Below are 25523 nucleotides of genomic sequence, written 5' to 3' on the forward strand. Positions count from 1 at the left end.
GTATATGTAGAGGACATGCGCTAGAAACGACTGGGAGAGGCCACATCGACAAACACACAACGGACCCGTTCATTTGACTGTGGCCGCATGTTCGCGCCTTTGCGTACCGAGAGCAAGAGGGGGTCAGCGTGCTGGACCGTACCATTACCGCACAGCAGCACCAAAAACTAAGGAAAAAGGCAAAACTGAAGAAACCAAGACACGCGGACTTCCTAGTTCGTCATCCAGCCGAGCACTAGCCACGGCCAACGCTGCCTAATTTCGGTAATCGGACATGAACCCGTGTCGTTGGCACGGCATACAAGTTGGCGAGAATGTTGCCAGACGTGCGGACGTCTTAGTCCGTGTACAGATCACTTGCGATTTGCCTGACAGTCTCTCGCGTTGCCTTTTAGGGAAGGAAAATGGAATAGCCCTGAGCCACAACACAACGACCACAGAAACGTCCGTGAGAAGAGCTGAAACTCGGCACGAGAAAAATATGTTCCGCTATTTGTTTTCGGCCGCTCGGGCTATCGGACGTGCGACGCCTGCACTGCTGTCACTGTCGTCTCTAGTAAAATCTCCGCGGCGTGTTTCTGCGTAATTTACTTGTTCTATAAGATGAAGGGAGTATGTTAGTTTCAGAATGTTTAAAATGCATTGTCAGATGTGGGGTTCGAACCCACGCTCCCTTACGGGAACCAGAGCTTAAATCTGGCGCCTTAGACCGCTCGGCCAATCTGACGAGCGAGACAAGCGCTCCAGTGACTTCCATCTCTAGCAAGATCTCAGGAACCTCACTCCGAAATCTCTTTCCTTTTTCGGTAGAATGGAATTATGTCAGTTTAATAATATGTAAGACGCAATGTCAGATGTGGCGTACTAAACGCACCCTCGCTTTCGGGAACCAATGTGGCGAGTTGGACCGCTTTCTTCCGTCGCTTCCAGTTTGAACTGTAACTAGCAAAACTGTATTTAGTAATAGGAACATTGTCACATTGATGCAAAGAAAACTAGATATTAACGAACGGCGAATAAGACCGTTTCCTAGCAACAGCCACGCTTTGGTTTACGCACTCGTGGGAAGCCAATGAAATACTTCATGTGAGGCTCTAACTGTGGGCCTTCACTTTACAATACTTAGGCTCTGCCCCGGTGGTACCGACACATACATACTGAAACGTCTTTGGATCGTCAGTGAGTACTTCATATTAGAAATTTCGTGTTCGCCCTGATGTGCATTAAAGGGCCAATTTATCAGAGAAAGTCAGTTCTGCGCCTAGTTACAGTATGTCGCCCTAGCAGCACCAGGAAATCGGGTTCAGTGGTGCTCGCGTCGCACTCGGCGTTGAGCGCCTGCAGCGCTATCGCCTTCGGCCTCTGGCGCCAGGAGGGAAGGCGACACATCACGGCGCAAGCAGCGCGTAGCAGAAGGCGGTGGTGGTGTGTCGGTCAGCATGGTTGCTTCCCAAGTAGCTGCTCCGGGTTCGAAGCGCGGACATCGCACGGAAGTTGTCTCCTTTACTCAGGAGAGTGTTTTCAACGGTACGAATGGTTTCCCTTCTCCCCTCGTAGGCTAGTGCGGATTACGATTCACAGCATCGTGTGTCCCCATGTGTCGACTTTGCTCGGCTGACGCGAAAGCTGACGCTTGCAAATGGGCGTATATGTAGAGGACATGCGCTAGAAACGACTGGGAGAGGCCACATCGACAAACACACAACGGACCCGTTCATTTGACTGTGGCCGCATGTTCGCGCCTTTGCGTACCGAGAGCAAGAGGGGGTCAGCGTGCTGGACCGTACCATTACCGCACAGCAGCACCAAAAACTAAGGAAAAAGGCAAAACTGAAGAAACCAAGACACGCGGACTTCCTAGTTCGTCATCCAGCCGAGCACTAGCCACGGCCAACGCTGCCTAATTTCGGTAATCGGACATGAACCCGTGTCGTTGGCACGGCATACAAGTTGGCGAGAATGTTGCCAGACGTGCGGACGTCTTAGTCCGTGTACAGATCACTTGCGATTTGCCTGACAGTCTCTCGCGTTGCCTTTTAGGGAAGGAAAATGGAATAGCCCTGAGCCACAACACAACGACCACAGAAACGTCCGTGAGAAGAGCTGAAACTCGGCACGAGAAAAATATGTTCCGCTATTTGTTTTCGGCCGCTCGGGCTATCGGACGTGCGACGCCTGCACTGCTGTCACTGTCGTCTCTAGTAAAATCTCCGCGGCGTGTTTCTGCGTAATTTACTTGTTCTATAAGATGAAGGGAGTATGTTAGTTTCAGAATGTTTAAAATGCATTGTCAGATGTGGGGTTCGAACCCACGCTCCCTTACGGGAACCAGAGCTTAAATCTGGCGCCTTAGACCGCTCGGCCAATCTGACGAGCGAGACAAGCGCTCCAGTGACTTCCATCTCTAGCAAGATCTCAGGAACCTCACTCCGAAATCTCTTTCCTTTTTCGGTAGAATGGAATTATGTCAGTTTAATAATATGTAAGACGCAATGTCAGATGTGGCGTACTAAACGCACCCTCGCTTTCGGGAACCAATGTGGCGAGTTGGACCGCTTTCTTCCGTCGCTTCCAGTTTGAACTGTAACTAGCAAAACTGTATTTAGTAATAGGAACATTGTCACATTGATGCAAAGAAAACTAGATATTAACGAACGGCGAATAAGACCGTTTCCTAGCAACAGCCACGCTTTGGTTTACGCACTCGTGGGAAGCCAATGAAATACTTCATGTGAGGCTCTAACTGTGGGCCTTCACTTTACAATACTTAGGCTCTGCCCCGGTGGTACCGACGCATACATACTGAAACGTCTTTGGATCGTCAGTGAGTACTTCATATTAGAAATTTCGTGTTCGCCCTGATGTGCATTAAAGGGCCAATTTATCAGAGAAAGTCAGTTCTGCGCCTAGTTACAGTATGTCGCCCTAGCAGCACCAGGAAATCGGGTTCAGTGGTGCTCGCGTCGCACTCGGCGTTGAGCGCCTGCAGCGCTATCGCCTTCGGCCTCTGGCGCCAGGAGGGAAGGCGACACATCACGGCGCAAGCAGCGCGTAGCAGAAGGCGGTGGTGGTGTGTCGGTCAGCATGGTTGCTTCCCAAGTAGCTGCTCCGGGTTCGAAGCGCGGACATCGCACGGAAGTTGTCTCCTTTACTCAGGAGAGTGTTTTCAACGGTACGAATGGTTTCCCTTCTCCCCTCGTAGGCTAGTGCGGATTACGATTCACAGCATCGTGTGTCCCCATGTGTCGACTTTGCTCGGCTGACGCGAAAGCTGACGCTTGCAAATGGGCGTATATGTAGAGGACATGCGCTAGAAACGACTGGGAGAGGCCACATCGACAAACACACAACGGACCCGTTCATTTGACTGTGGCCGCATGTTCGCGCCTTTGCGTACCGAGAGCAAGAGGGGGTCAGCGTGCTGGACCGTACCATTACCGCACAGCAGCACCAAAAACTAAGGAAAAAGGCAAAACTGAAGAAACCAAGACACGCGGACTTCCTAGTTCGTCATCCAGCCGAGCACTAGCCACGGCCAACGCTGCCTAATTTCGGTAATCGGACATGAACCCGTGTCGTTGGCACGGCATACAAGTTGGCGAGAATGTTGCCAGACGTGCGGACGTCTTAGTCCGTGTACAGATCACTTGCGATTTGCCTGACAGTCTCTCGCGTTGCCTTTTAGGGAAGGAAAATGGAATAGCCCTGAGCCACAACACAACGACCACAGAAACGTCCGTGAGAAGAGCTGAAACTCGGCACGAGAAAAATATGTTCCGCTATTTGTTTTCGGCCGCTCGGGCTATCGGACGTGCGACGCCTGCACTGCTGTCACTGTCGTCTCTAGTAAAATCTCCGCGGCGTGTTTCTGCGTAATTTACTTGTTCTATAAGATGGAGGGAGTATGTTAGTTTCAGAATGTTTAAAATGCATTGTCAGATGTGGGGTTCGAACCCACGCTCCCTTACGGGAACCAGAGCTTAAATCTGGCGCCTTAGACCGCTCGGCCAATCTGACGAGCGAGACAAGCGCTCCAGTGACTTCCATCTCTAGCAAGATCTCAGGAACCTCACTCCGAAATCTCTTTCCTTTTTCGGTAGAATGGAATTATGTCAGTTTAATAATATGTAAGACGCAATGTCAGATGTGGCGTACTAAACGCACCCTCGCTTTCGGGAACCAATGTGGCGAGTTGGACCGCTTTCTTCCGTCGCTTCCAGTTTGAACTGTAACTAGCAAAACTGTATTTAGTAATAGGAACATTGTCACATTGATGCAAAGAAAACTAGATATTAACGAACGGCGAATAAGACCGTTTCCTAGCAACAGCCACGCTTTGGTTTACGCACTCGTGGGAAGCCAATGAAATACTTCATGTGAGGCTCTAACTGTGGGCCTTCACTTTACAATACTTAGGCTCTGCCCCGGTGGTACCGACGCATACATACTGAAACGTCTTTGGATCGTCAGTGAGTACTTCATATTAGAAATTTCGTGTTCGCCCTGATGTGCATTAAAGGGCCAATTTATCAGAGAAAGTCAGTTCTGCGCCTAGTTACAGTATGTCGCCCTAGCAGCACCAGGAAATCGGGTTCAGTGGTGCTCGCGTCGCACTCGGCGTTGAGCGCCTGCAGCGCTATCGCCTTCGGCCTCTGGCGCCAGGAGGGAAGGCGACACATCACGGCGCAAGCAGCGCGTAGCAGAAGGCGGTGGTGGTGTGTCGGTCAGCATGGTTGCTTCCCAAGTAGCTGCTCCGGGTTCGAAGCGCGGACATCGCACGGAAGTTGTCTCCTTTACTCAGGAGAGTGTTTTCAACGGTACGAATGGTTTCCCTTCTCCCCTCGTAGGCTAGTGCGGATTACGATTCACAGCATCGTGTGTCCCCATGTGTCGACTTTGCTCGGCTGACGCGAAAGCTGACGCTTGCAAATGGGCGTATATGTAGAGGACATGCGCTAGAAACGACTGGGAGAGGCCACATCGACAAACACACAACGGACCCGTTCATTTGACTGTGGCCGCATGTTCGCGCCTTTGCGTACCGAGAGCAAGAGGGGGTCAGCGTGCTGGACCGTACCATTACCGCACAGCAGCACCAAAAACTAAGGAAAAAGGCAAAACTGAAGAAACCAAGACACGCGGACTTCCTAGTTCGTCATCCAGCCGAGCACTAGCCACGGCCAACGCTGCCTAATTTCGGTAATCGGACATGAACCCGTGTCGTTGGCACGGCATACAAGTTGGCGAGAATGTTGCCAGACGTGCGGACGTCTTAGTCCGTGTACAGATCACTTGCGATTTGCCTGACAGTCTCTCGCGTTGCCTTTTAGGGAAGGAAAATGGAATAGCCCTGAGCCACAACACAACGACCACAGAAACGTCCGTGAGAAGAGCTGAAACTCGGCACGAGAAAAATATGTTCCGCTATTTGTTTTCGGCCGCTCGGGCTATCGGACGTGCGACGCCTGCACTGCTGTCACTGTCGTCTCTAGTAAAATCTCCGCGGCGTGTTTCTGCGTAATTTACTTGTTCTATAAGATGAAGGGAGTATGTTAGTTTCAGAATGTTTAAAATGCATTGTCAGATGTGGGGTTCGAACCCACGCTCCCTTACGGGAACCAGAGCTTAAATCTGGCGCCTTAGACCGCTCGGCCAATCTGACGAGCGAGACAAGCGCTCCAGTGACTTCCATCTCTAGCAAGATCTCAGGAACCTCACTCCGAAATCTCTTTCCTTTTTCGGTAGAATGGAATTATGTCAGTTTAATAATATGTAAGACGCAATGTCAGATGTGGCGTACTAAACGCACCCTCGCTTTCGGGAACCAATGTGGCGAGTTGGACCGCTTTCTTCCGTCGCTTCCAGTTTGAACTGTAACTAGCAAAACTGTATTTAGTAATAGGAACATTGTCACATTGATGCAAAGAAAACTAGATATTAACGAACGGCGAATAAGACCGTTTCCTAGCAACAGCCACGCTTTGGTTTACGCACTCGTGGGAAGCCAATGAAATACTTCATGTGAGGCTCTAACTGTGGGCCTTCACTTTACAATACTTAGGCTCTGCCCCTGTGGTACCGACGCATACATACTGAAACGTCTTTGGATCGTCAGTGAGTACTTCATATTAGAAATTTCGTGTTCGCCCTGATGTGCATTAAAGGGCCAATTTATCAGAGAAAGTCAGTTCTGCGCCTAGTTACAGTATGTCGCCCTAGCAGCACCAGGAAATCGGGTTCAGTGGTGCTCGCGTCGCACTCGGCGTTGAGCGCCTGCAGCGCTATCGCCTTCGGCCTCTGGCGCCAGGAGGGAAGGCGACACATCACGGCGCAAGCAGCGCGTAGCAGAAGGCGGTGGTGGTGTGTCGGTCAGCATGGTTGCTTCCCAAGTAGCTGCTCCGGGTTCGAAGCGCGGACATCGCACGGAAGTTGTCTCCTTTACTCAGGAGAGTGTTTTCAACGGTACGAATGGTTTCCCTTCTCCCCTCGTAGGCTAGTGCGGATTACGATTCACAGCATCGTGTGTCCCCATGTGTCGACTTTGCTCGGCTGACGCGAAAGCTGACGCTTGCAAATGGGCGTATATGTAGAGGACATGCGCTAGAAACGACTGGGAGAGGCCACATCGACAAACACACAACGGACCCGTTCATTTGACTGTGGCCGCATGTTCGCGCCTTTGCGTACCGAGAGCAAGAGGGGGTCAGCGTGCTGGACCGTACCATTACCGCACAGCAGCACCAAAAACTAAGGAAAAAGGCAAAACTGAAGAAACCAAGACACGCGGACTTCCTAGTTCGTCATCCAGCCGAGCACTAGCCACGGCCAACGCTGCCTAATTTCGGTAATCGGACATGAACCCGTGTCGTTGGCACGGCATACAAGTTGGCGAGAATGTTGCCAGACGTGCGGACGTCTTAGTCCGTGTACAGATCACTTGCGATTTGCCTGACAGTCTCTCGCGTTGCCTTTTAGGGAAGGAAAATGGAATAGCCCTGAGCCACAACACAACGACCACAGAAACGTCCGTGAGAAGAGCTGAAACTCGGCACGAGAAAAATATGTTCCGCTATTTGTTTTCGGCCGCTCGGGCTATCGGACGTGCGACGCCTGCACTGCTGTCACTGTCGTCTCTAGTAAAATCTCCGCGGCGTGTTTCTGCGTAATTTACTTGTTCTATAAGATGAAGGGAGTATGTTAGTTTCAGAATGTTTAAAATGCATTGTCAGATGTGGGGTTCGAACCCACGCTCCCTTACGGGAACCAGAGCTTAAATCTGGCGCCTTAGACCGCTCGGCCAATCTGACGAGCGAGACAAGCGCTCCAGTGACTTCCATCTCTAGCAAGATCTCAGGAACCTCACTCCGAAATCTCTTTCCTTTTTCGGTAGAATGGAATTATGTCAGTTTAATAATATGTAAGACGCAATGTCAGATGTGGCGTACTAAACGCACCCTCGCTTTCGGGAACCAATGTGGCGAGTTGGACCGCTTTCTTCCGTCGCTTCCAGTTTGAACTGTAACTAGCAAAACTGTATTTAGTAATAGGAACATTGTCACATTGATGCAAAGAAAACTAGATATTAACGAACGGCGAATAAGACCGTTTCCTAGCAACAGCCACGCTTTGGTTTACGCACTCGTGGGAAGCCAATGAAATACTTCATGTGAGGCTCTAACTGTGGGCCTTCACTTTACAATACTTAGGCTCTGCCCCGGTGGTACCGACGCATACATACTGAAACGTCTTTGGATCGTCAGTGAGTACTTCATATTAGAAATTTCGTGTTCGCCCTGATGTGCATTAAAGGGCCAATTTATCAGAGAAAGTCAGTTCTGCGCCTAGTTACAGTATGTCGCCCTAGCAGCACCAGGAAATCGGGTTCAGTGGTGCTCGCGTCGCACTCGGCGTTGAGCGCCTGCAGCGCTATCGCCTTCGGCCTCTGGCGCCAGGAGGGAAGGCGACACATCACGGCGCAAGCAGCGCGTAGCAGAAGGCGGTGGTGGTGTGTCGGTCAGCATGGTTGCTTCCCAAGTAGCTGCTCCGGGTTCGAAGCGCGGACATCGCACGGAAGTTGTCTCCTTTACTCAGGAGAGTGTTTTCAACGGTACGAATGGTTTCCCTTCTCCCCTCGTAGGCTAGTGCGGATTACGATTCACAGCATCGTGTGTCCCCATGTGTCGACTTTGCTCGGCTGACGCGAAAGCTGACGCTTGCAAATGGGCGTATATGTAGAGGACATGCGCTAGAAACGACTGGGAGAGGCCACATCGACAAACACACAACGGACCCGTTCATTTGACTGTGGCCGCATGTTCGCGCCTTTGCGTACCGAGAGCAAGAGGGGGTCAGCGTGCTGGACCGTACCATTACCGCACAGCAGCACCAAAAACTAAGGAAAAAGGCAAAACTGAAGAAACCAAGACACGCGGACTTCCTAGTTCGTCATCCAGCCGAGCACTAGCCACGGCCAACGCTGCCTAATTTCGGTAATCGGACATGAACCCGTGTCGTTGGCACGGCATACAAGTTGGCGAGAATGTTGCCAGACGTGCGGACGTCTTAGTCCGTGTACAGATCACTTGCGATTTGCCTGACAGTCTCTCGCGTTGCCTTTTAGGGAAGGAAAATGGAATAGCCCTGAGCCACAACACAACGACCACAGAAACGTCCGTGAGAAGAGCTGAAACTCGGCACGAGAAAAATATGTTCCGCTATTTGTTTTCGGCCGCTCGGGCTATCGGACGTGCGACGCCTGCACTGCTGTCACTGTCGTCTCTAGTAAAATCTCCGCGGCGTGTTTCTGCGTAATTTACTTGTTCTATAAGATGAAGGGAGTATGTTAGTTTCAGAATGTTTAAAATGCATTGTCAGATGTGGGGTTCGAACCCACGCTCCCTTACGGGAACCAGAGCTTAAATCTGGCGCCTTAGACCGCTCGGCCAATCTGACGAGCGAGACAAGCGCTCCAGTGACTTCCATCTCTAGCAAGATCTCAGGAACCTCACTCCGAAATCTCTTTCCTTTTTCGGTAGAATGGAATTATGTCAGTTTAATAATATGTAAGACGCAATGTCAGATGTGGCGTACTAAACGCACCCTCGCTTTCGGGAACCAATGTGGCGAGTTGGACCGCTTTCTTCCGTCGCTTCCAGTTTGAACTGTAACTAGCAAAACTGTATTTAGTAATAGGAACATTGTCACATTGATGCAAAGAAAACTAGATATTAACGAACGGCGAATAAGACCGTTTCCTAGCAACAGCCACGCTTTGGTTTACGCACTCGTGGGAAGCCAATGAAATACTTCATGTGAGGCTCTAACTGTGGGCCTTCACTTTACAATACTTAGGCTCTGCCCCGGTGGTACCGACGCATACATACTGAAACGTCTTTGGATCGTCAGTGAGTACTTCATATTAGAAATTTCGTGTTCGCCCTGATGTGCATTAAAGGGCCAATTTATCAGAGAAAGTCAGTTCTGCGCCTAGTTACAGTATGTCGCCCTAGCAGCACCAGGAAATCGGGTTCAGTGGTGCTCGCGTCGCACTCGGCGTTGAGCGCCTGCAGCGCTATCGCCTTCGGCCTCTGGCGCCAGGAGGGAAGGCGACACATCACGGCGCAAGCAGCGCGTAGCAGAAGGCGGTGGTGGTGTGTCGGTCAGCATGGTTGCTTCCCAAGTAGCTGCTCCGGGTTCGAAGCGCGGACATCGCACGGAAGTTGTCTCCTTTACTCAGGAGAGTGTTTTCAACGGTACGAATGGTTTCCCTTCTCCCCTCGTAGGCTAGTGCGGATTACGATTCACAGCATCGTGTGTCCCCATGTGTCGACTTTGCTCGGCTGACGCGAAAGCTGACGCTTGCAAATGGGCGTATATGTAGAGGACATGCGCTAGAAACGACTGGGAGAGGCCACATCGACAAACACACAACGGACCCGTTCATTTGACTGTGGCCGCATGTTCGCGCCTTTGCGTACCGAGAGCAAGAGGGGGTCAGCGTGCTGGACCGTACCATTACCGCACAGCAGCACCAAAAACTAAGGAAAAAGGCAAAACTGAAGAAACCAAGACACGCGGACTTCCTAGTTCGTCATCCAGCCGAGCACTAGCCACGGCCAACGCTGCCTAATTTCGGTAATCGGACATGAACCCGTGTCGTTGGCACGGCATACAAGTTGGCGAGAATGTTGCCAGACGTGCGGACGTCTTAGTCCGTGTACAGATCACTTGCGATTTGCCTGACAGTCTCTCGCGTTGCCTTTTAGGGAAGGAAAATGGAATAGCCCTGAGCCACAACACAACGACCACAGAAACGTCCGTGAGAAGAGCTGAAACTCGGCACGAGAAAAATATGTTCCGCTATTTGTTTTCGGCCGCTCGGGCTATCGGACGTGCGACGCCTGCACTGCTGTCACTGTCGTCTCTAGTAAAATCTCCGCGGCGTGTTTCTGCGTAATTTACTTGTTCTATAAGATGAAGGGAGTATGTTAGTTTCAGAATGTTTAAAATGCATTGTCAGATGTGGGGTTCGAACCCACGCTCCCTTACGGGAACCAGAGCTTAAATCTGGCGCCTTAGACCGCTCGGCCAATCTGACGAGCGAGACAAGCGCTCCAGTGACTTCCATCTCTAGCAAGATCTCAGGAACCTCACTCCGAAATCTCTTTCCTTTTTCGGTAGAATGGAATTATGTCAGTTTAATAATATGTAAGACGCAATGTCAGATGTGGCGTACTAAACGCACCCTCGCTTTCGGGAACCAATGTGGCGAGTTGGACCGCTTTCTTCCGTCGCTTCCAGTTTGAACTGTAACTAGCAAAACTGTATTTAGTAATAGGAACATTGTCACATTGATGCAAAGAAAACTAGATATTAACGAACGGCGAATAAGACCGTTTCCTAGCAACAGCCACGCTTTGGTTTACGCACTCGTGGGAAGCCAATGAAATACTTCATGTGAGGCTCTAACTGTGGGCCTTCACTTTACAATACTTAGGCTCTGCCCCGGTGGTACCGACGCATACATACTGAAACGTCTTTGGATCGTCAGTGAGTACTTCATATTAGAAATTTCGTGTTCGCCCTGATGTGCATTAAAGGGCCAATTTATCAGAGAAAGTCAGTTCTGCGCCTAGTTACAGTATGTCGCCCTAGCAGCACCAGGAAATCGGGTTCAGTGGTGCTCGCGTCGCACTCGGCGTTGAGCGCCTGCAGCGCTATCGCCTTCGGCCTCTGGCGCCAGGAGGGAAGGCGACACATCACGGCGCAAGCAGCGCGTAGCAGAAGGCGGTGGTGGTGTGTCGGTCAGCATGGTTGCTTCCCAAGTAGCTGCTCCGGGTTCGAAGCGCGGACATCGCACGGAAGTTGTCTCCTTTACTCAGGAGAGTGTTTTCAACGGTACGAATGGTTTCCCTTCTCCCCTCGTAGGCTAGTGCGGATTACGATTCACAGCATCGTGTGTCCCCATGTGTCGACTTTGCTCGGCTGACGCGAAAGCTGACGCTTGCAAATGGGCGTATATGTAGAGGACATGCGCTAGAAACGACTGGGAGAGGCCACATCGACAAACACACAACGGACCCGTTCATTTGACTGTGGCCGCATGTTCGCGCCTTTGCGTACCGAGAGCAAGAGGGGGTCAGCGTGCTGGACCGTACCATTACCGCACAGCAGCACCAAAAACTAAGGAAAAAGGCAAAACTGAAGAAACCAAGACACGCGGACTTCCTAGTTCGTCATCCAGCCGAGCACTAGCCACGGCCAACGCTGCCTAATTTCGGTAATCGGACATGAACCCGTGTCGTTGGCACGGCATACAAGTTGGCGAGAATGTTGCCAGACGTGCGGACGTCTTAGTCCGTGTACAGATCACTTGCGATTTGCCTGACAGTCTCTCGCGTTGCCTTTTAGGGAAGGAAAATGGAATAGCCCTGAGCCACAACACAACGACCACAGAAACGTCCGTGAGAAGAGCTGAAACTCGGCACGAGAAAAATATGTTCCGCTATTTGTTTTCGGCCGCTCGGGCTATCGGACGTGCGACGCCTGCACTGCTGTCACTGTCGTCTCTAGTAAAATCTCCGCGGCGTGTTTCTGCGTAATTTACTTGTTCTATAAGATGAAGGGAGTATGTTAGTTTCAGAATGTTTAAAATGCATTGTCAGATGTGGGGTTCGAACCCACGCTCCCTTACGGGAACCAGAGCTTAAATCTGGCGCCTTAGACCGCTCGGCCAATCTGACGAGCGAGACAAGCGCTCCAGTGACTTCCATCTCTAGCAAGATCTCAGGAACCTCACTCCGAAATCTCTTTCCTTTTTCGGTAGAATGGAATTATGTCAGTTTAATAATATGTAAGACGCAATGTCAGATGTGGCGTACTAAACGCACCCTCGCTTTCGGGAACCAATGTGGCGAGTTGGACCGCTTTCTTCCGTCGCTTCCAGTTTGAACTGTAACTAGCAAAACTGTATTTAGTAATAGGAACATTGTCACATTGATGCAAAGAAAACTAGATATTAACGAACGGCGAATAAGACCGTTTCCTAGCAACAGCCACGCTTTGGTTTACGCACTCGTGGGAAGCCAATGAAATACTTCATGTGAGGCTCTAACTGTGGGCCTTCACTTTACAATACTTAGGCTCTGCCCCGGTGGTACCGACGCATACATACTGAAACGTCTTTGGATCGTCAGTGAGTACTTCATATTAGAAATTTCGTGTTCGCCCTGATGTGCATTAAAGGGCCAATTTATCAGAGAAAGTCAGTTCTGCGCCTAGTTACAGTATGTCGCCCTAGCAGCACCAGGAAATCGGGTTCAGTGGTGCTCGCGTCGCACTCGGCGTTGAGCGCCTGCAGCGCTATCGCCTTCGGCCTCTGGCGCCAGGAGGGAAGGCGACACATCACGGCGCAAGCAGCGCGTAGCAGAAGGCGGTGGTGGTGTGTCGGTCAGCATGGTTGCTTCCCAAGTAGCTGCTCCGGGTTCGAAGCGCGGACATCGCACGGAAGTTGTCTCCTTTACTCAGGAGAGTGTTTTCAACGGTACGAATGGTTTCCCTTCTCCCCTCGTAGGCTAGTGCGGATTACGATTCACAGCATCGTGTGTCCCCATGTGTCGACTTTGCTCGGCTGACGCGAAAGCTGACGCTTGCAAATGGGCGTATATGTAGAGGACATGCGCTAGAAACGACTGGGAGAGGCCACATCGACAAACACACAACGGACCCGTTCATTTGACTGTGGCCGCATGTTCGCGCCTTTGCGTACCGAGAGCAAGAGGGGGTCAGCGTGCTGGACCGTACCATTACCGCACAGCAGCACCAAAAACTAAGGAAAAAGGCAAAACTGAAGAAACCAAGACACGCGGACTTCCTAGTTCGTCATCCAGCCGAGCACTAGCCACGGCCAACGCTGCCTAATTTCGGTAATCGGACATGAACCCGTGTCGTTGGCACGGCATACAAGTTGGCGAGAATGTTGCCAGACGTGCGGACGTCTTAGTCCGTGTACAGATCACTTGCGATTTGCCTGACAGTCTCTCGCGTTGCCTTTTAGGGAAGGAAAATGGAATAGCCCTGAGCCACAACACAACGACCACAGAAACGTCCGTGAGAAGAGCTGAAACTCGGCACGAGAAAAATATGTTCCGCTATTTGTTTTCGGCCGCTCGGGCTATCGGACGTGCGACGCCTGCACTGCTGTCACTGTCGTCTCTAGTAAAATCTCCGCGGCGTGTTTCTGCGTAATTTACTTGTTCTATAAGATGAAGGGAGTATGTTAGTTTCAGAATGTTTAAAATGCATTGTCAGATGTGGGGTTCGAACCCACGCTCCCTTACGGGAACCAGAGCTTAAATCTGGCGCCTTAGACCGCTCGGCCAATCTGACGAGCGAGACAAGCGCTCCAGTGACTTCCATCTCTAGCAAGATCTCAGGAACCTCACTCCGAAATCTCTTTCCTTTTTCGGTAGAATGGAATTATGTCAGTTTAATAATATGTAAGACGCAATGTCAGATGTGGCGTACTAAACGCACCCTCGCTTTCGGGAACCAATGTGGCGAGTTGGACCGCTTTCTTCCGTCGCTTCCAGTTTGAACTGTAACTAGCAAAACTGTATTTAGTAATAGGAACATTGTCACATTGATGCAAAGAAAACTAGATATTAACGAACGGCGAATAAGACCGTTTCCTAGCAACAGCCACGCTTTGGTTTACGCACTCGTGGGAAGCCAATGAAATACTTCATGTGAGGCTCTAACTGTGGGCCTTCACTTTACAATACTTAGGCTCTGCCCCGGTGGTACCGACGCATACATACTGAAACGTCTTTGGATCGTCAGTGAGTACTTCATATTAGAAATTTCGTGTTCGCCCTGATGTGCATTAAAGGGCCAATTTATCAGAGAAAGTCAGTTCTGCGCCTAGTTACAGTATGTCGCCCTAGCAGCACCAGGAAATCGGGTTCAGTGGTGCTCGCGTCGCACTCGGCGTTGAGCGCCTGCAGCGCTATCGCCTTCGGCCTCTGGCGCCAGGAGGGAAGGCGACACATCACGGCGCAAGCAGCGCGTAGCAGAAGGCGGTGGTGGTGTGTCGGTCAGCATGGTTGCTTCCCAAGTAGCTGCTCCGGGTTCGAAGCGCGGACATCGCACGGAAGTTGTCTCCTTTACTCAGGAGAGTGTTTTCAACGGTACGAATGGTTTCCCTTCTCCCCTCGTAGGCTAGTGCGGATTACGATTCACAGCATCGTGTGTCCCCATGTGTCGACTTTGCTCGGCTGACGCGAAAGCTGACGCTTGCAAATGGGCGTATATGTAGAGGACATGCGCTAGAAACGACTGGGAGAGGCCACATCGACAAACACACAACGGACCCGTTCATTTGACTGTGGCCGCATGTTCGCGCCTTTGCGTACCGAGAGCAAGAGGGGGTCAGCGTGCTGGACCGTACCATTACCGCACAGCAGCACCAAAAACTAAGGAAAAAGGCAAAACTGAAGAAACCAAGACACGCGGACTTCCTAGTTCGTCATCCAGCCGAGCACTAGCCACGGCCAACGCTGCCTAATTTCGGTAATCGGACATGAACCCGTGTCGTTGGCACGGCATACAAGTTGGCGAGAATGTTGCCAGACGTGCGGACGTCTTAGTCCGTGTACAGATCACTTGCGATTTGCCTGACAGTCTCTCGCGTTGCCTTTTAGGGAAGGAAAATGGAATAGCCCTGAGCCACAACACAACGACCACAGAAACGTCCGTGAGAAGAGCTGAAACTCGGCACGAGAAAAATATGTTCCGCTATTTGTTTTCGGCCGCTCGGGCTATCGGACGTGCGACGCCTGCACTGCTGTCACTGTCGTCTCTAGTAAAATCTCCGCGGCGTGTTTCTGCGTAATTTACTTGTTCTATAAGATGAAGGGAGTATGTTAGTTTCAGAATGTTTAAAATGCATTGTCAGATGTGGGGTTCGAACCCACGCTCCCTTACGGGAACCAGAGCTTAAATCTGGCGCCTTAGACCGCTCGGCCAATCTGACGAGCGAGACAAGCGCTCCAGTGACTTCCATCTCTAGCAAGATCTCAGGAACCTCACTCCGAAATCTCTTTCCTTTTTCGGTAGAATGGAATTATGTCAGTTTAATAATATGTAAGACGCAATGTCAGATGTGGCGTACTAAACGCACCCTCGCTTTCGGGAACCAATGTGGCGAGTTGGACCGCTTTCTTCCGTCGCTTCCAGTTTGAACTGTAACTAGCAAAACTGTATTTAGTAATAGGAACATTGTCACATTGATGCAAAGAAAACTAGATATTAACGAACGGCGAATAAGACCGTTTCCTAGCAACAGCCACGCTTTGGTTTACGCACTCGTGGGAAGCCAATGAAATACTTCATGTGAGGCTCTAACTGTGGGCCTTCACTTTACAATACTTAGGCTCTGCCCCGGTGGTACCGACACATACATACTGAAACGTCTTTGGATCGTCAGTGAGTACTTCATATTAGAAATTTCGTGTTCGCCCTGATGTGCATTAAAGGGCCAATTTATCAGAGAAAGTCAGTTCTGCGCCTAGTTACAGTATGTCGCCCTAGCAGCACCAGGAAATCGGGTTCAGTGGTGCTCGCGTCGCACTCGGCGTTGAGCGCCTGCAGCGCTATCGCCTTCGGCCTCTGGCGCCAGGAGGGAAGGCGACACATCACGGCGCAAGCAGCGCGTAGCAGAAGGCGGTGGTGGTGTGTCGGTCAGCATGGTTGCTTCCCAAGTAGCTGCTCCGGGTTCGAAGCGCGGACATCGCACGGAAGTTGTCTCCTTTACTCAGGAGAGTGTTTTCAACGGTACGAATGGTTTCCCTTCTCCCCTCGTAGGCTAGTGCGGATTACGATTCACAGCATCGTGTGTCCCCATGTGTCGACTTTGCTCGGCTGACGCGAAAGCTGACGCTTGCAAATGGGCGTATATGTAGAGGACATGCGCTAGAAACGACTGGGAGAGGCCACATCGACAAACACACAACGGACCCGTTCATTTGACTGTGGCCGCATGTTCGCGCCTTTGCGTACCGAGAGCAAGAGGGGGTCAGCGTGCTGGACCGTACCATTACCGCACAGCAGCACCAAAAACTAAGGAAAAAGGCAAAACTGAAGAAACCAAGACACGCGGACTTCCTAGTTCGTCATCCAGCCGAGCACTAGCCACGGCCAACGCTGCCTAATTTCGGTAATCGGACATGAACCCGTGTCGTTGGCACGGCATACAAGTTGGCGAGAATGTTGCCAGACGTGCGGACGTCTTAGTCCGTGTACAGATCACTTGCGATTTGCCTGACAGTCTCTCGCGTTGCCTTTTAGGGAAGGAAAATGGAATAGCCCTGAGCCACAACACAACGACCACAGAAACGTCCGTGAGAAGAGCTGAAACTCGGCACGAGAAAAATATGTTCCGCTATTTGTTTTCGGCCGCTCGGGCTATCGGACGTGCGACGCCTGCACTGCTGTCACTGTCGTCTCTAGTAAAATCTCCGCGGCGTGTTTCTGCGTAATTTACTTGTTCTATAAGATGAAGGGAGTATGTTAGTTTCAGAATGTTTAAAATGCATTGTCAGATGTGGGGTTCGAACCCACGCTCCCTTACGGGAACCAGAGCTTAAATCTGGCGCCTTAGACCGCTCGGCCAATCTGACGAGCGAGACAAGCGCTCCAGTGACTTCCATCTCTAGCAAGATCTCAGGAACCTCACTCCGAAATCTCTTTCCTTTTTCGGTAGAATGGAATTATGTCAGTTTAATAATATGTAAGACGCAATGTCAGATGTGGCGTACTAAACGCACCCTCGCTTTCGGGAACCAATGTGGCGAGTTGGACCGCTTTCTTCCGTCGCTTCCAGTTTGAACTGTAACTAGCAAAACTGTATTTAGTAATAGGAACATTGTCACATTGATGCAAAGAAAACTAGATATTAACGAACGGCGAATAAGACCGTTTCCTAGCAACAGCCACGCTTTGGTTTACGCACTCGTGGGAAGCCAATGAAATACTTCATGTGAGGCTCTAACTGTGGGCCTTCACTTTACAATACTTAGGCTCTGCCCCGGTGGTACCGACGCATACATACTGAAACGTCTTTGGATCGTCAGTGAGTACTTCATATTAGAAATTTCGTGTTCGCCCTGATGTGCATTAAAGGGCCAATTTATCAGAGAAAGTCAGTTCTGCGCCTAGTTACAGTATGTCGCCCTAGCAGCACCAGGAAATCGGGTTCAGTGGTGCTCGCGTCGCACTCGGCGTTGAGCGCCTGCAGCGCTATCGCCTTCGGCCTCTGGCGCCAGGAGGGAAGGCGACACATCACGGCGCAAGCAGCGCGTAGCAGAAGGCGGTGGTGGTGTGTCGGTCAGCATGGTTGCTTCCCAAGTAGCTGCTCCGGGTTCGAAGCGCGGACATCGCACGGAAGTTGTCTCCTTTACTCAGGAGAGTGTTTTCAACGGTACGAATGGTTTCCCTTCTCCCCTCGTAGGCTAGTGCGGATTACGATTCACAGCATCGTGTGTCCCCATGTGTCGACTTTGCTCGGCTGACGCGAAAGCTGACGCTTGCAAATGGGCGTATATGTAGAGGACATGCGCTAGAAACGACTGGGAGAGGCCACATCGACAAACACACAACGGACCCGTTCATTTGACTGTGGCCGCATGTTCGCGCCTTTGCGTACCGAGAGCAAGAGGGGGTCAGCGTGCTGGACCGTACCATTACCGCACAGCAGCACCAAAAACTAAGGAAAAAGGCAAAACTGAAGAAACCAAGACACGCGGACTTCCTAGTTCGTCATCCAGCCGAGCACTAGCCACGGCCAACGCTGCCTAATTTCGGTAATCGGACATGAACCCGTGTCGTTGGCACGGCATACAAGTTGGCGAGAATGTTGCCAGACGTGCGGACGTCTTAGTCCGTGTACAGATCACTTGCGATTTGCCTGACAGTCTCTCGCGTTGCCTTTTAGGGAAGGAAAATGGAATAGCCCTGAGCCACAACACAACGACCACAGAAACGTCCGTGAGAAGAGCTGAAACTCGGCACGAGAAAAATATGTTCCGCTATTTGTTTTCGGCCGCTCGGGCTATCGGACGTGCGACGCCTGCACTGCTGTCACTGTCGTCTCTAGTAAAATCTCCGCGGCGTGTTTCTGCGTAATTTACTTGTTCTATAAGATGAAGGGAGTATGTTAGTTTCAGAATGTTTAAAATGCATTGTCAGATGTGGGGTTCGAACCCACGCTCCCTTACGGGAACCAGAGCTTAAATCTGGCGCCTTAGACCGCTCGGCCAATCTGACGAGCGAGACAAGCGCTCCAGTGACTTCCATCTCTAGCAAGATCTCAGGAACCTCACTCCGAAATCTCTTTCCTTTTTCGGTAGAATGGAATTATGTCAGTTTAATAATATGTAAGACGCAATGTCAGATGTGGCGTACTAAACGCACCCTCGCTTTCGGGAACCAATGTGGCGAGTTGGACCGCTTTCTTCCGTCGCTTCCAGTTTGAACTGTAACTAGCAAAACTGTATTTAGTAATAGGAACATTGTCACATTGATGCAAAGAAAACTAGATATTAACGAACGGCGAATAAGACCGTTTCCTAGCAACAGCCACGCTTTGGTTTACGCACTCGTGGGAAGCCAATGAAATACTTCATGTGAGGCTCTAACTGTGGGCCTTCACTTTACAATACTTAGGCTCTGCCCCGGTGGTACCGACGCATACATACTGAAACGTCTTTGGATCGTCAGTGAGTACTTCATATTAGAAATTTCGTGTTCGCCCTGATGTGCATTAAAGGGCCAATTTATCAGAGAAAGTCAGTTCTGCGCCTAGTTACAGTATGTCGCCCTAGCAGCACCAGGAAATCGGGTTCAGTGGTGCTCGCGTCGCACTCGGCGTTGAGCGCCTGCAGCGCTATCGCCTTCGGCCTCTGGCGCCAGGAGGGAAGGCGACACATCACGGCGCAAGCAGCGCGTAGCAGAAGGCGGTGGTGGTGTGTCGGTCAGCATGGTTGCTTCCCAAGTAGCTGCTCCGGGTTCGAAGCGCGGACATCGCACGGAAGTTGTCTCCTTTACTCAGGAGAGTGTTTTCAACGGTACGAATGGTTTCCCTTCTCCCCTCGTAGGCTAGTGCGGATTACGATTCACAGCATCGTGTGTCCCCATGTGTCGACTTGTCTCGACTTTGCTCGGCTGACGCGAAAGCTGACGCTTGCAAATGGGCGTATATGTAGAGGACATGCGCTAGAAACGACTGGGAGAGGCCACATCGACAAACACACAACGGACCCGTTCATTTGACTGTGGCCGCATGTTCGCGCCTTTGCGTACCGAGAGCAAGAGGGGGTCAGCGTGCTGGACCGTACCATTACCGCACAGCAGCACCAAAAACTAAGGAAAAAGGCAAAACTGAAGAAACCAAGACACGCGGACTTCCTAGTTCGTCATCCAGCCGAGCACTAGCCACGGCCAACGCTGCCTAATTTCGGTAATCGGACATGAACCCGTGTCGTTGGCACGGCATACAAGTTGGCGAGAATGTTGCCAGACGTGCGGACGTCTTAGTCCGTGTACAGATCACTTGCGATTTGCCTGACAGTCTCTCGCGTTGCCTTTTAGGGAAGGAAAATGGAATAGCCCTGAGCCACAACACAACGACCACAGAAACGTCCGTGAGAAGAGCTGAAACTCGGCACGAGAAAAATATGTTCCGCTATTTGTTTTCGGCCGCTCGGGCTATCGGACGTGCGACGCCTGCACTGCTGTCACTGTCGTCTCTAGTAAAATCTCCGCGGCGTGTTTCTGCGTAATTTACTTGTTCTATAAGATGAAGGGAGTATGTTAGTTTCAGAATGTTTAAAATGCATTGTCAGATGTGGGGTTCGAACCCACGCTCCCTTACGGGAACCAGAGCTTAAATCTGGCGCCTTAGACCGCTCGGCCAATCTGACGAGCGAGACAAGCGCTCCAGTGACTTCCATCTCTAGCAAGATCTCAGGAACCTCACTCCGAAATCTCTTTCCTTTTTCGGTAGAATGGAATTATGTCAGTTTAATAATATGTAAGACGCAATGTCAGATGTGGCGTACTAAACGCACCCTCGCTTTCGGGAACCAATGTGGCGAGTTGGACCGCTTTCTTCCGTCGCTTCCAGTTTGAACTGTAACTAGCAAAACTGTATTTAGTAATAGGAACATTGTCACATTGATGCAAAGAAAACTAGATATTAACGAACGGCGAATAAGACCGTTTCCTAGCAACAGCCACGCTTTGGTTTACGCACTCGTGGGAAGCCAATGAAATACTTCATGTGAGGCTCTAACTGTGGGCCTTCACTTTACAATACTTAGGCTCTGCCCCGGTGGTACCGACGCATACATACTGAAACGTCTTTGGATCGTCAGTGAGTACTTCATATTAGAAATTTCGTGTTCGCCCTGATGTGCATTAAAGGGCCAATTTATCAGAGAAAGTCAGTTCTGCGCCTAGTTACAGTATGTCGCCCTAGCAGCACCAGGAAATCGGGTTCAGTGGTGCTCGCGTCGCACTCGGCGTTGAGCGCCTGCAGCGCTATCGCCTTCGGCCTCTGGCGCCAGGAGGGAAGGCGACACATCACGGCGCAAGCAGCGCGTAGCAGAAGGCGGTGGTGGTGTGTCGGTCAGCATGGTTGCTTCCCAAGTAGCTGCTCCGGGTTCGAAGCGCGGACATCGCACGGAAGTTGTCTCCTTTACTCAGGAGAGTGTTTTCAACGGTACGAATGGTTTCCCTTCTCCCCTCGTAGGCTAGTGCGGATTACGATTCACAGCATCGTGTGTCCCCATGTGTCGACTTTGCTCGGCTGACGCGAAAGCTGACGCTTGCAAATGGGCGTATATGTAGAGGACATGCGCTAGAAACGACTGGGAGAGGCCACATCGACAAACACACAACGGACCCGTTCATTTGACTGTGGCCGCATGTTCGCGCCTTTGCGTACCGAGAGCAAGAGGGGGTCAGCGTGCTGGACCGTACCATTACCGCACAGCAGCACCAAAAACTAAGGAAAAAGGCAAAACTGAAGAAACCAAGACACGCGGACTTCCTAGTTCGTCATCCAGCCGAGCACTAGCCACGGCCAACGCTGCCTAATTTCGGTAATCGGACATGAACCCGTGTCGTTGGCACGGCATACAAGTTGGCGAGAATGTTGCCAGACGTGCGGACGTCTTAGTCCGTGTACAGATCACTTGCGATTTGCCTGACAGTCTCTCGCGTTGCCTTTTAGGGAAGGAAAATGGAATAGCCCTGAGCCACAACACAACGACCACAGAAACGTCCGTGAGAAGAGCTGAAACTCGGCACGAGAAAAATATGTTCCGCTATTTGTTTTCGGCCGCTCGGGCTATCGGACGTGCGACGCCTGCACTGCTGTCACTGTCGTCTCTAGTAAAATCTCCGCGGCGTGTTTCTGCGTAATTTACTTGTTCTATAAGATGAAGGGAGTATGTTAGTTTCAGAATGTTTAAAATGCATTGTCAGATGTGGGGTTCGAACCCACGCTCCCTTACGGGAACCAGAGCTTAAATCTGGCGCCTTAGACCGCTCGGCCAATCTGACGAGCGAGACAAGCGCTCCAGTGACTTCCATCTCTAGCAAGATCTCAGGAACCTCACTCCGAAATCTCTTTCCTTTTTCGGTAGAATGGAATTATGTCAGTTTAATAATATGTAAGACGCAATGTCAGATGTGGCGTACTAAACGCACCCTCGCTTTCGGGAACCAATGTGGCGAGTTGGACCGCTTTCTTCCGTCGCTTCCAGTTTGAACTGTAACTAGCAAAACTGTATTTAGTAATAGGAACATTGTCACATTGATGCAAAGAAAACTAGATATTAACGAACGGCGAATAAGACCGTTTCCTAGCAACAGCCACGCTTTGGTTTACGCACTCGTGGGAAGCCAATGAAATACTTCATGTGAGGCTCTAACTGTGGGCCTTCACTTTACAATACTTAGGCTCTGCCCCGGTGGTACCGACACATACATACTGAAACGTCTTTGGATCGTCAGTGAGTACTTCATATTAGAAATTTCGTGTTCGCCCTGATGTGCATTAAAGGGCCAATTTATCAGAGAAAGTCAGTTCTGCGCCTAGTTACAGTATGTCGCCCTAGCAGCACCAGGAAATCGGGTTCAGTGGTGCTCGCGTCGCACTCGGCGTTGAGCGCCTGCAGCGCTATCGCCTTCGGCCTCTGGCGCCAGGAGGGAAGGCGACACATCACGGCGCAAGCAGCGCGTAGCAGAAGGCGGTGGTGGTGTGTCGGTCAGCATGGTTGCTTCCCAAGTAGCTGCTCCGGGTTCGAAGCGCGGACATCGCACGGAAGTTGTCTCCTTTACTCAGGAGAGTGTTTTCAACGGTACGAATGGTTTCCCTTCTCCCCTCGTAGGCTAGTGCGGATTACGATTCACAGCATCGTGTGTCCCCATGTGTCGACTTGTCTCGACTTTGCTCGGCTGACGCGAAAGATGACGCTTGCAAATGGGCGTATATGTAGAGGACATGCGCTAGAAACGACTGGGAGAGGCCACATCGACAAACACACAACGGACCCGTTCATTTGACTGTGGCCGCATGTTCGCGCCTTTGCGTACCGAGAGCAAGAGGGGGTCAGCGTGCTGGACCGTACCATTACCGCACAGCAGCACCAAAAACTAAGGAAAAAGGCAAAACTGAAGAAACCAAGACACGCGGACTTCCTAGTTCGTCATCCAGCCGAGCACTAGCCACGGCCAACGCTGCCTAATTTCGGTAATCGGACATGAACCCGTGTCGTTGGCACGGCATACAAGTTGGCGAGAATGTTGCCAGACGTGCGGACGTCTTAGTCCGTGTACAGATCACTTGCGATTTGCCTGACAGTCTCTCGCGTTGCCTTTTAGGGAAGGAAAATGGAATAGCCCTGAGCCACAACACAACGACCACAGAAACGTCCGTGAGAAGAGCTGAAACTCGGCACGAGAAAAATATGTTCCGCTATTTGTTTTCGGCCGCTCGGGCTATCGGACGTGCGACGCCTGCACTGCTGTCACTGTCGTCTCTAGTAAAATCTCCGCGGCGTGTTTCTGCGTAATTTACTTGTTCTATAAGATGAAGGGAGTATGTTAGTTTCAGAATGTTTAAAATGCATTGTCAGATGTGGGGTTCGAACCCACGCTCCCTTACGGGAACCAGAGCTTAAATCTGGCGCCTTAGACCGCTCGGCCAATCTGACGAGCGAGACAAGCGCTCCAGTGACTTCCATCTCTAGCAAGATCTCAGGAACCTCACTCCGAAATCTCTTTCCTTTTTCGGTAGAATGGAATTATGTCAGTTTAATAATATGTAAGACGCAATGTCAGATGTGGCGTACTAAACGCACCCTCGCTTTCGGGAACCAATGTGGCGAGTTGGACCGCTTTCTTCCGTCGCTTCCAGTTTGAACTGTAACTAGCAAAACTGTATTTAGTAATAGGAACATTGTCACATTGATGCAAAGAAAACTAGATATTAACGAACGGCGAATAAGACCGTTTCCTAGCAACAGCCACGCTTTGGTTTACGCACTCGTGGGAAGCCAATGAAATACTTCATGTGAGGCTCTAACTGTGGGCCTTCACTTTACAATACTTAGGCTCTGCCCCGGTGGTACCGACGCATACATACTGAAACGTCTTTGGATCGTCAGTGAGTACTTCATATTAGAAATTTCGTGTTCGCCCTGATGTGCATTAAAGGGCCAATTTATCAGAGAAAGTCAGTTCTGCGCCTAGTTACAGTATGTCGCCCTAGCAGCACCAGGAAATCGGGTTCAGTGGTGCTCGCGTCGCACTCGGCGTTGAGCGCCTGCAGCGCTATCGCCTTCGGCCTCTGGCGCCAGGAGGGAAGGCGACACATCACGGCGCAAGCAGCGCGTAGCAGAAGGCGGTGGTGGTGTGTCGGTCAGCATGGTTGCTTCCCAAGTAGCTGCTCCGGGTTCGAAGCGCGGACATCGCACGGAAGTTGTCTCCTTTACTCAGGAGAGTGTTTTCAACGGTACGAATGGTTTCCCTTCTCCCCTCGTAGGCTAGTGCGGATTACGATTCACAGCATCGTGTGTCCCCATGTGTCGACTTTGCTCGGCTGACGCTAAAGCTGACGCTTGCAAATGGGCGTATATGTAGAGGACATGCGCTAGAAACGACTGGGAGAGGCCACATCGACAAACACACAACGGACCCGTTCATTTGACTGTGGCCGCATGTTCGCGCCTTTGCGTACCGAGAGCAAGAGGGGGTCAGCGTGCTGGACCGTACCATTACCGCACAGCAGCACCAAAAACTAAGGAAAAAGGCAAAACTGAAGAAACCAAGACACGCGGACTTCCTAGTTCGTCATCCAGCCGAGCACTAGCCACGGCCAACGCTGCCTAATTTCGGTAATCGGACATGAACCCGTGTCGTTGGCACGGCATACAAGTTGGCGAGAATGTTGCCAGACGTGCGGACGTCTTAGTCCGTGTACAGATCACTTGCGATTTGCCTGACAGTCTCTCGCGTTGCCTTTTAGGGAAGGAAAATGGAATAGCCCTGAGCCACAACACAACGACCACAGAAACGTCCGTGAGAAGAGCTGAAACTCGGCACGAGAAAAATATGTTCCGCTATTTGTTTTCGGCCGCTCGGGCTATCGGACGTGCGACGCCTGCACTGCTGTCACTGTCGTCTCTAGTAAAATCTCCGCGGCGTGTTTCTGCGTAATTTACTTGTTCTATAAGATGAAGGGAGTATGTTAGTTTCAGAATGTTTAAAATGCATTGTCAGATGTGGGGTTCGAACCCACGCTCCCTTACGGGAACCAGAGCTTAAATCTGGCGCCTTAGACCGCTCGGCCAATCTGACGAGCGAGACAAGCGCTCCAGTGACTTCCATCTCTAGCAAGATCTCAGGAACCTCACTCCGAAATCTCTTTCCTTTTTCGGTAGAATGGAATTATGTCAGTT

At 51.0% G+C, this 25523-nt stretch overlaps 16 non-coding genes across 16 annotated transcripts; all 16 read right to left on the reverse strand.

The window, feature by feature from the left end:
• Positions 1-643: 643 nt before the first annotated feature.
• On the reverse strand, positions 644-727 carry Trnal-uaa. The gene has a single exon. It is a non-coding gene; the product is annotated as a tRNA-Leu (tRNA).
• Positions 728-2288: 1561 nt separating this feature from the next.
• Positions 2289-2372, reverse strand: Trnal-uaa. The gene has a single exon. It is a non-coding gene; the product is annotated as a tRNA-Leu (tRNA).
• A 1561-nt stretch (positions 2373-3933) lies between these two features.
• Trnal-uaa lies at positions 3934-4017 on the reverse strand. Its single transcript has one exon. It is a non-coding gene; the product is annotated as a tRNA-Leu (tRNA).
• A 1561-nt stretch (positions 4018-5578) lies between these two features.
• Trnal-uaa lies at positions 5579-5662 on the reverse strand. The gene has a single exon. It is a non-coding gene; the product is annotated as a tRNA-Leu (tRNA).
• A 1561-nt stretch (positions 5663-7223) lies between these two features.
• Positions 7224-7307, reverse strand: Trnal-uaa. Its single transcript has one exon. It is a non-coding gene; the product is annotated as a tRNA-Leu (tRNA).
• Positions 7308-8868: 1561 nt separating this feature from the next.
• On the reverse strand, positions 8869-8952 carry Trnal-uaa. Its single transcript has one exon. It is a non-coding gene; the product is annotated as a tRNA-Leu (tRNA).
• Positions 8953-10513: 1561 nt separating this feature from the next.
• Positions 10514-10597, reverse strand: Trnal-uaa. Its single transcript has one exon. It is a non-coding gene; the product is annotated as a tRNA-Leu (tRNA).
• Positions 10598-12158: 1561 nt separating this feature from the next.
• Trnal-uaa lies at positions 12159-12242 on the reverse strand. Its single transcript has one exon. It is a non-coding gene; the product is annotated as a tRNA-Leu (tRNA).
• A 1561-nt stretch (positions 12243-13803) lies between these two features.
• On the reverse strand, positions 13804-13887 carry Trnal-uaa. Its single transcript has one exon. It is a non-coding gene; the product is annotated as a tRNA-Leu (tRNA).
• Positions 13888-15448: 1561 nt separating this feature from the next.
• Positions 15449-15532, reverse strand: Trnal-uaa. Its single transcript has one exon. It is a non-coding gene; the product is annotated as a tRNA-Leu (tRNA).
• A 1561-nt stretch (positions 15533-17093) lies between these two features.
• On the reverse strand, positions 17094-17177 carry Trnal-uaa. The gene has a single exon. It is a non-coding gene; the product is annotated as a tRNA-Leu (tRNA).
• Positions 17178-18738: 1561 nt separating this feature from the next.
• On the reverse strand, positions 18739-18822 carry Trnal-uaa. Its single transcript has one exon. It is a non-coding gene; the product is annotated as a tRNA-Leu (tRNA).
• A 1571-nt stretch (positions 18823-20393) lies between these two features.
• Positions 20394-20477, reverse strand: Trnal-uaa. Its single transcript has one exon. It is a non-coding gene; the product is annotated as a tRNA-Leu (tRNA).
• Positions 20478-22038: 1561 nt separating this feature from the next.
• Trnal-uaa lies at positions 22039-22122 on the reverse strand. Its single transcript has one exon. It is a non-coding gene; the product is annotated as a tRNA-Leu (tRNA).
• Positions 22123-23693: 1571 nt separating this feature from the next.
• On the reverse strand, positions 23694-23777 carry Trnal-uaa. Its single transcript has one exon. It is a non-coding gene; the product is annotated as a tRNA-Leu (tRNA).
• A 1561-nt stretch (positions 23778-25338) lies between these two features.
• On the reverse strand, positions 25339-25422 carry Trnal-uaa. The gene has a single exon. It is a non-coding gene; the product is annotated as a tRNA-Leu (tRNA).
• Between the last annotated feature and the right edge of the window lie 101 nt (positions 25423-25523).

The sequence above is a fragment of the Schistocerca americana genome, chromosome 7, assembly GCF_021461395.2.
Source record: "Schistocerca americana isolate TAMUIC-IGC-003095 chromosome 7, iqSchAmer2.1, whole genome shotgun sequence".
NCBI classification, from domain to species: domain Eukaryota; kingdom Metazoa; phylum Arthropoda; class Insecta; order Orthoptera; family Acrididae; genus Schistocerca; species Schistocerca americana.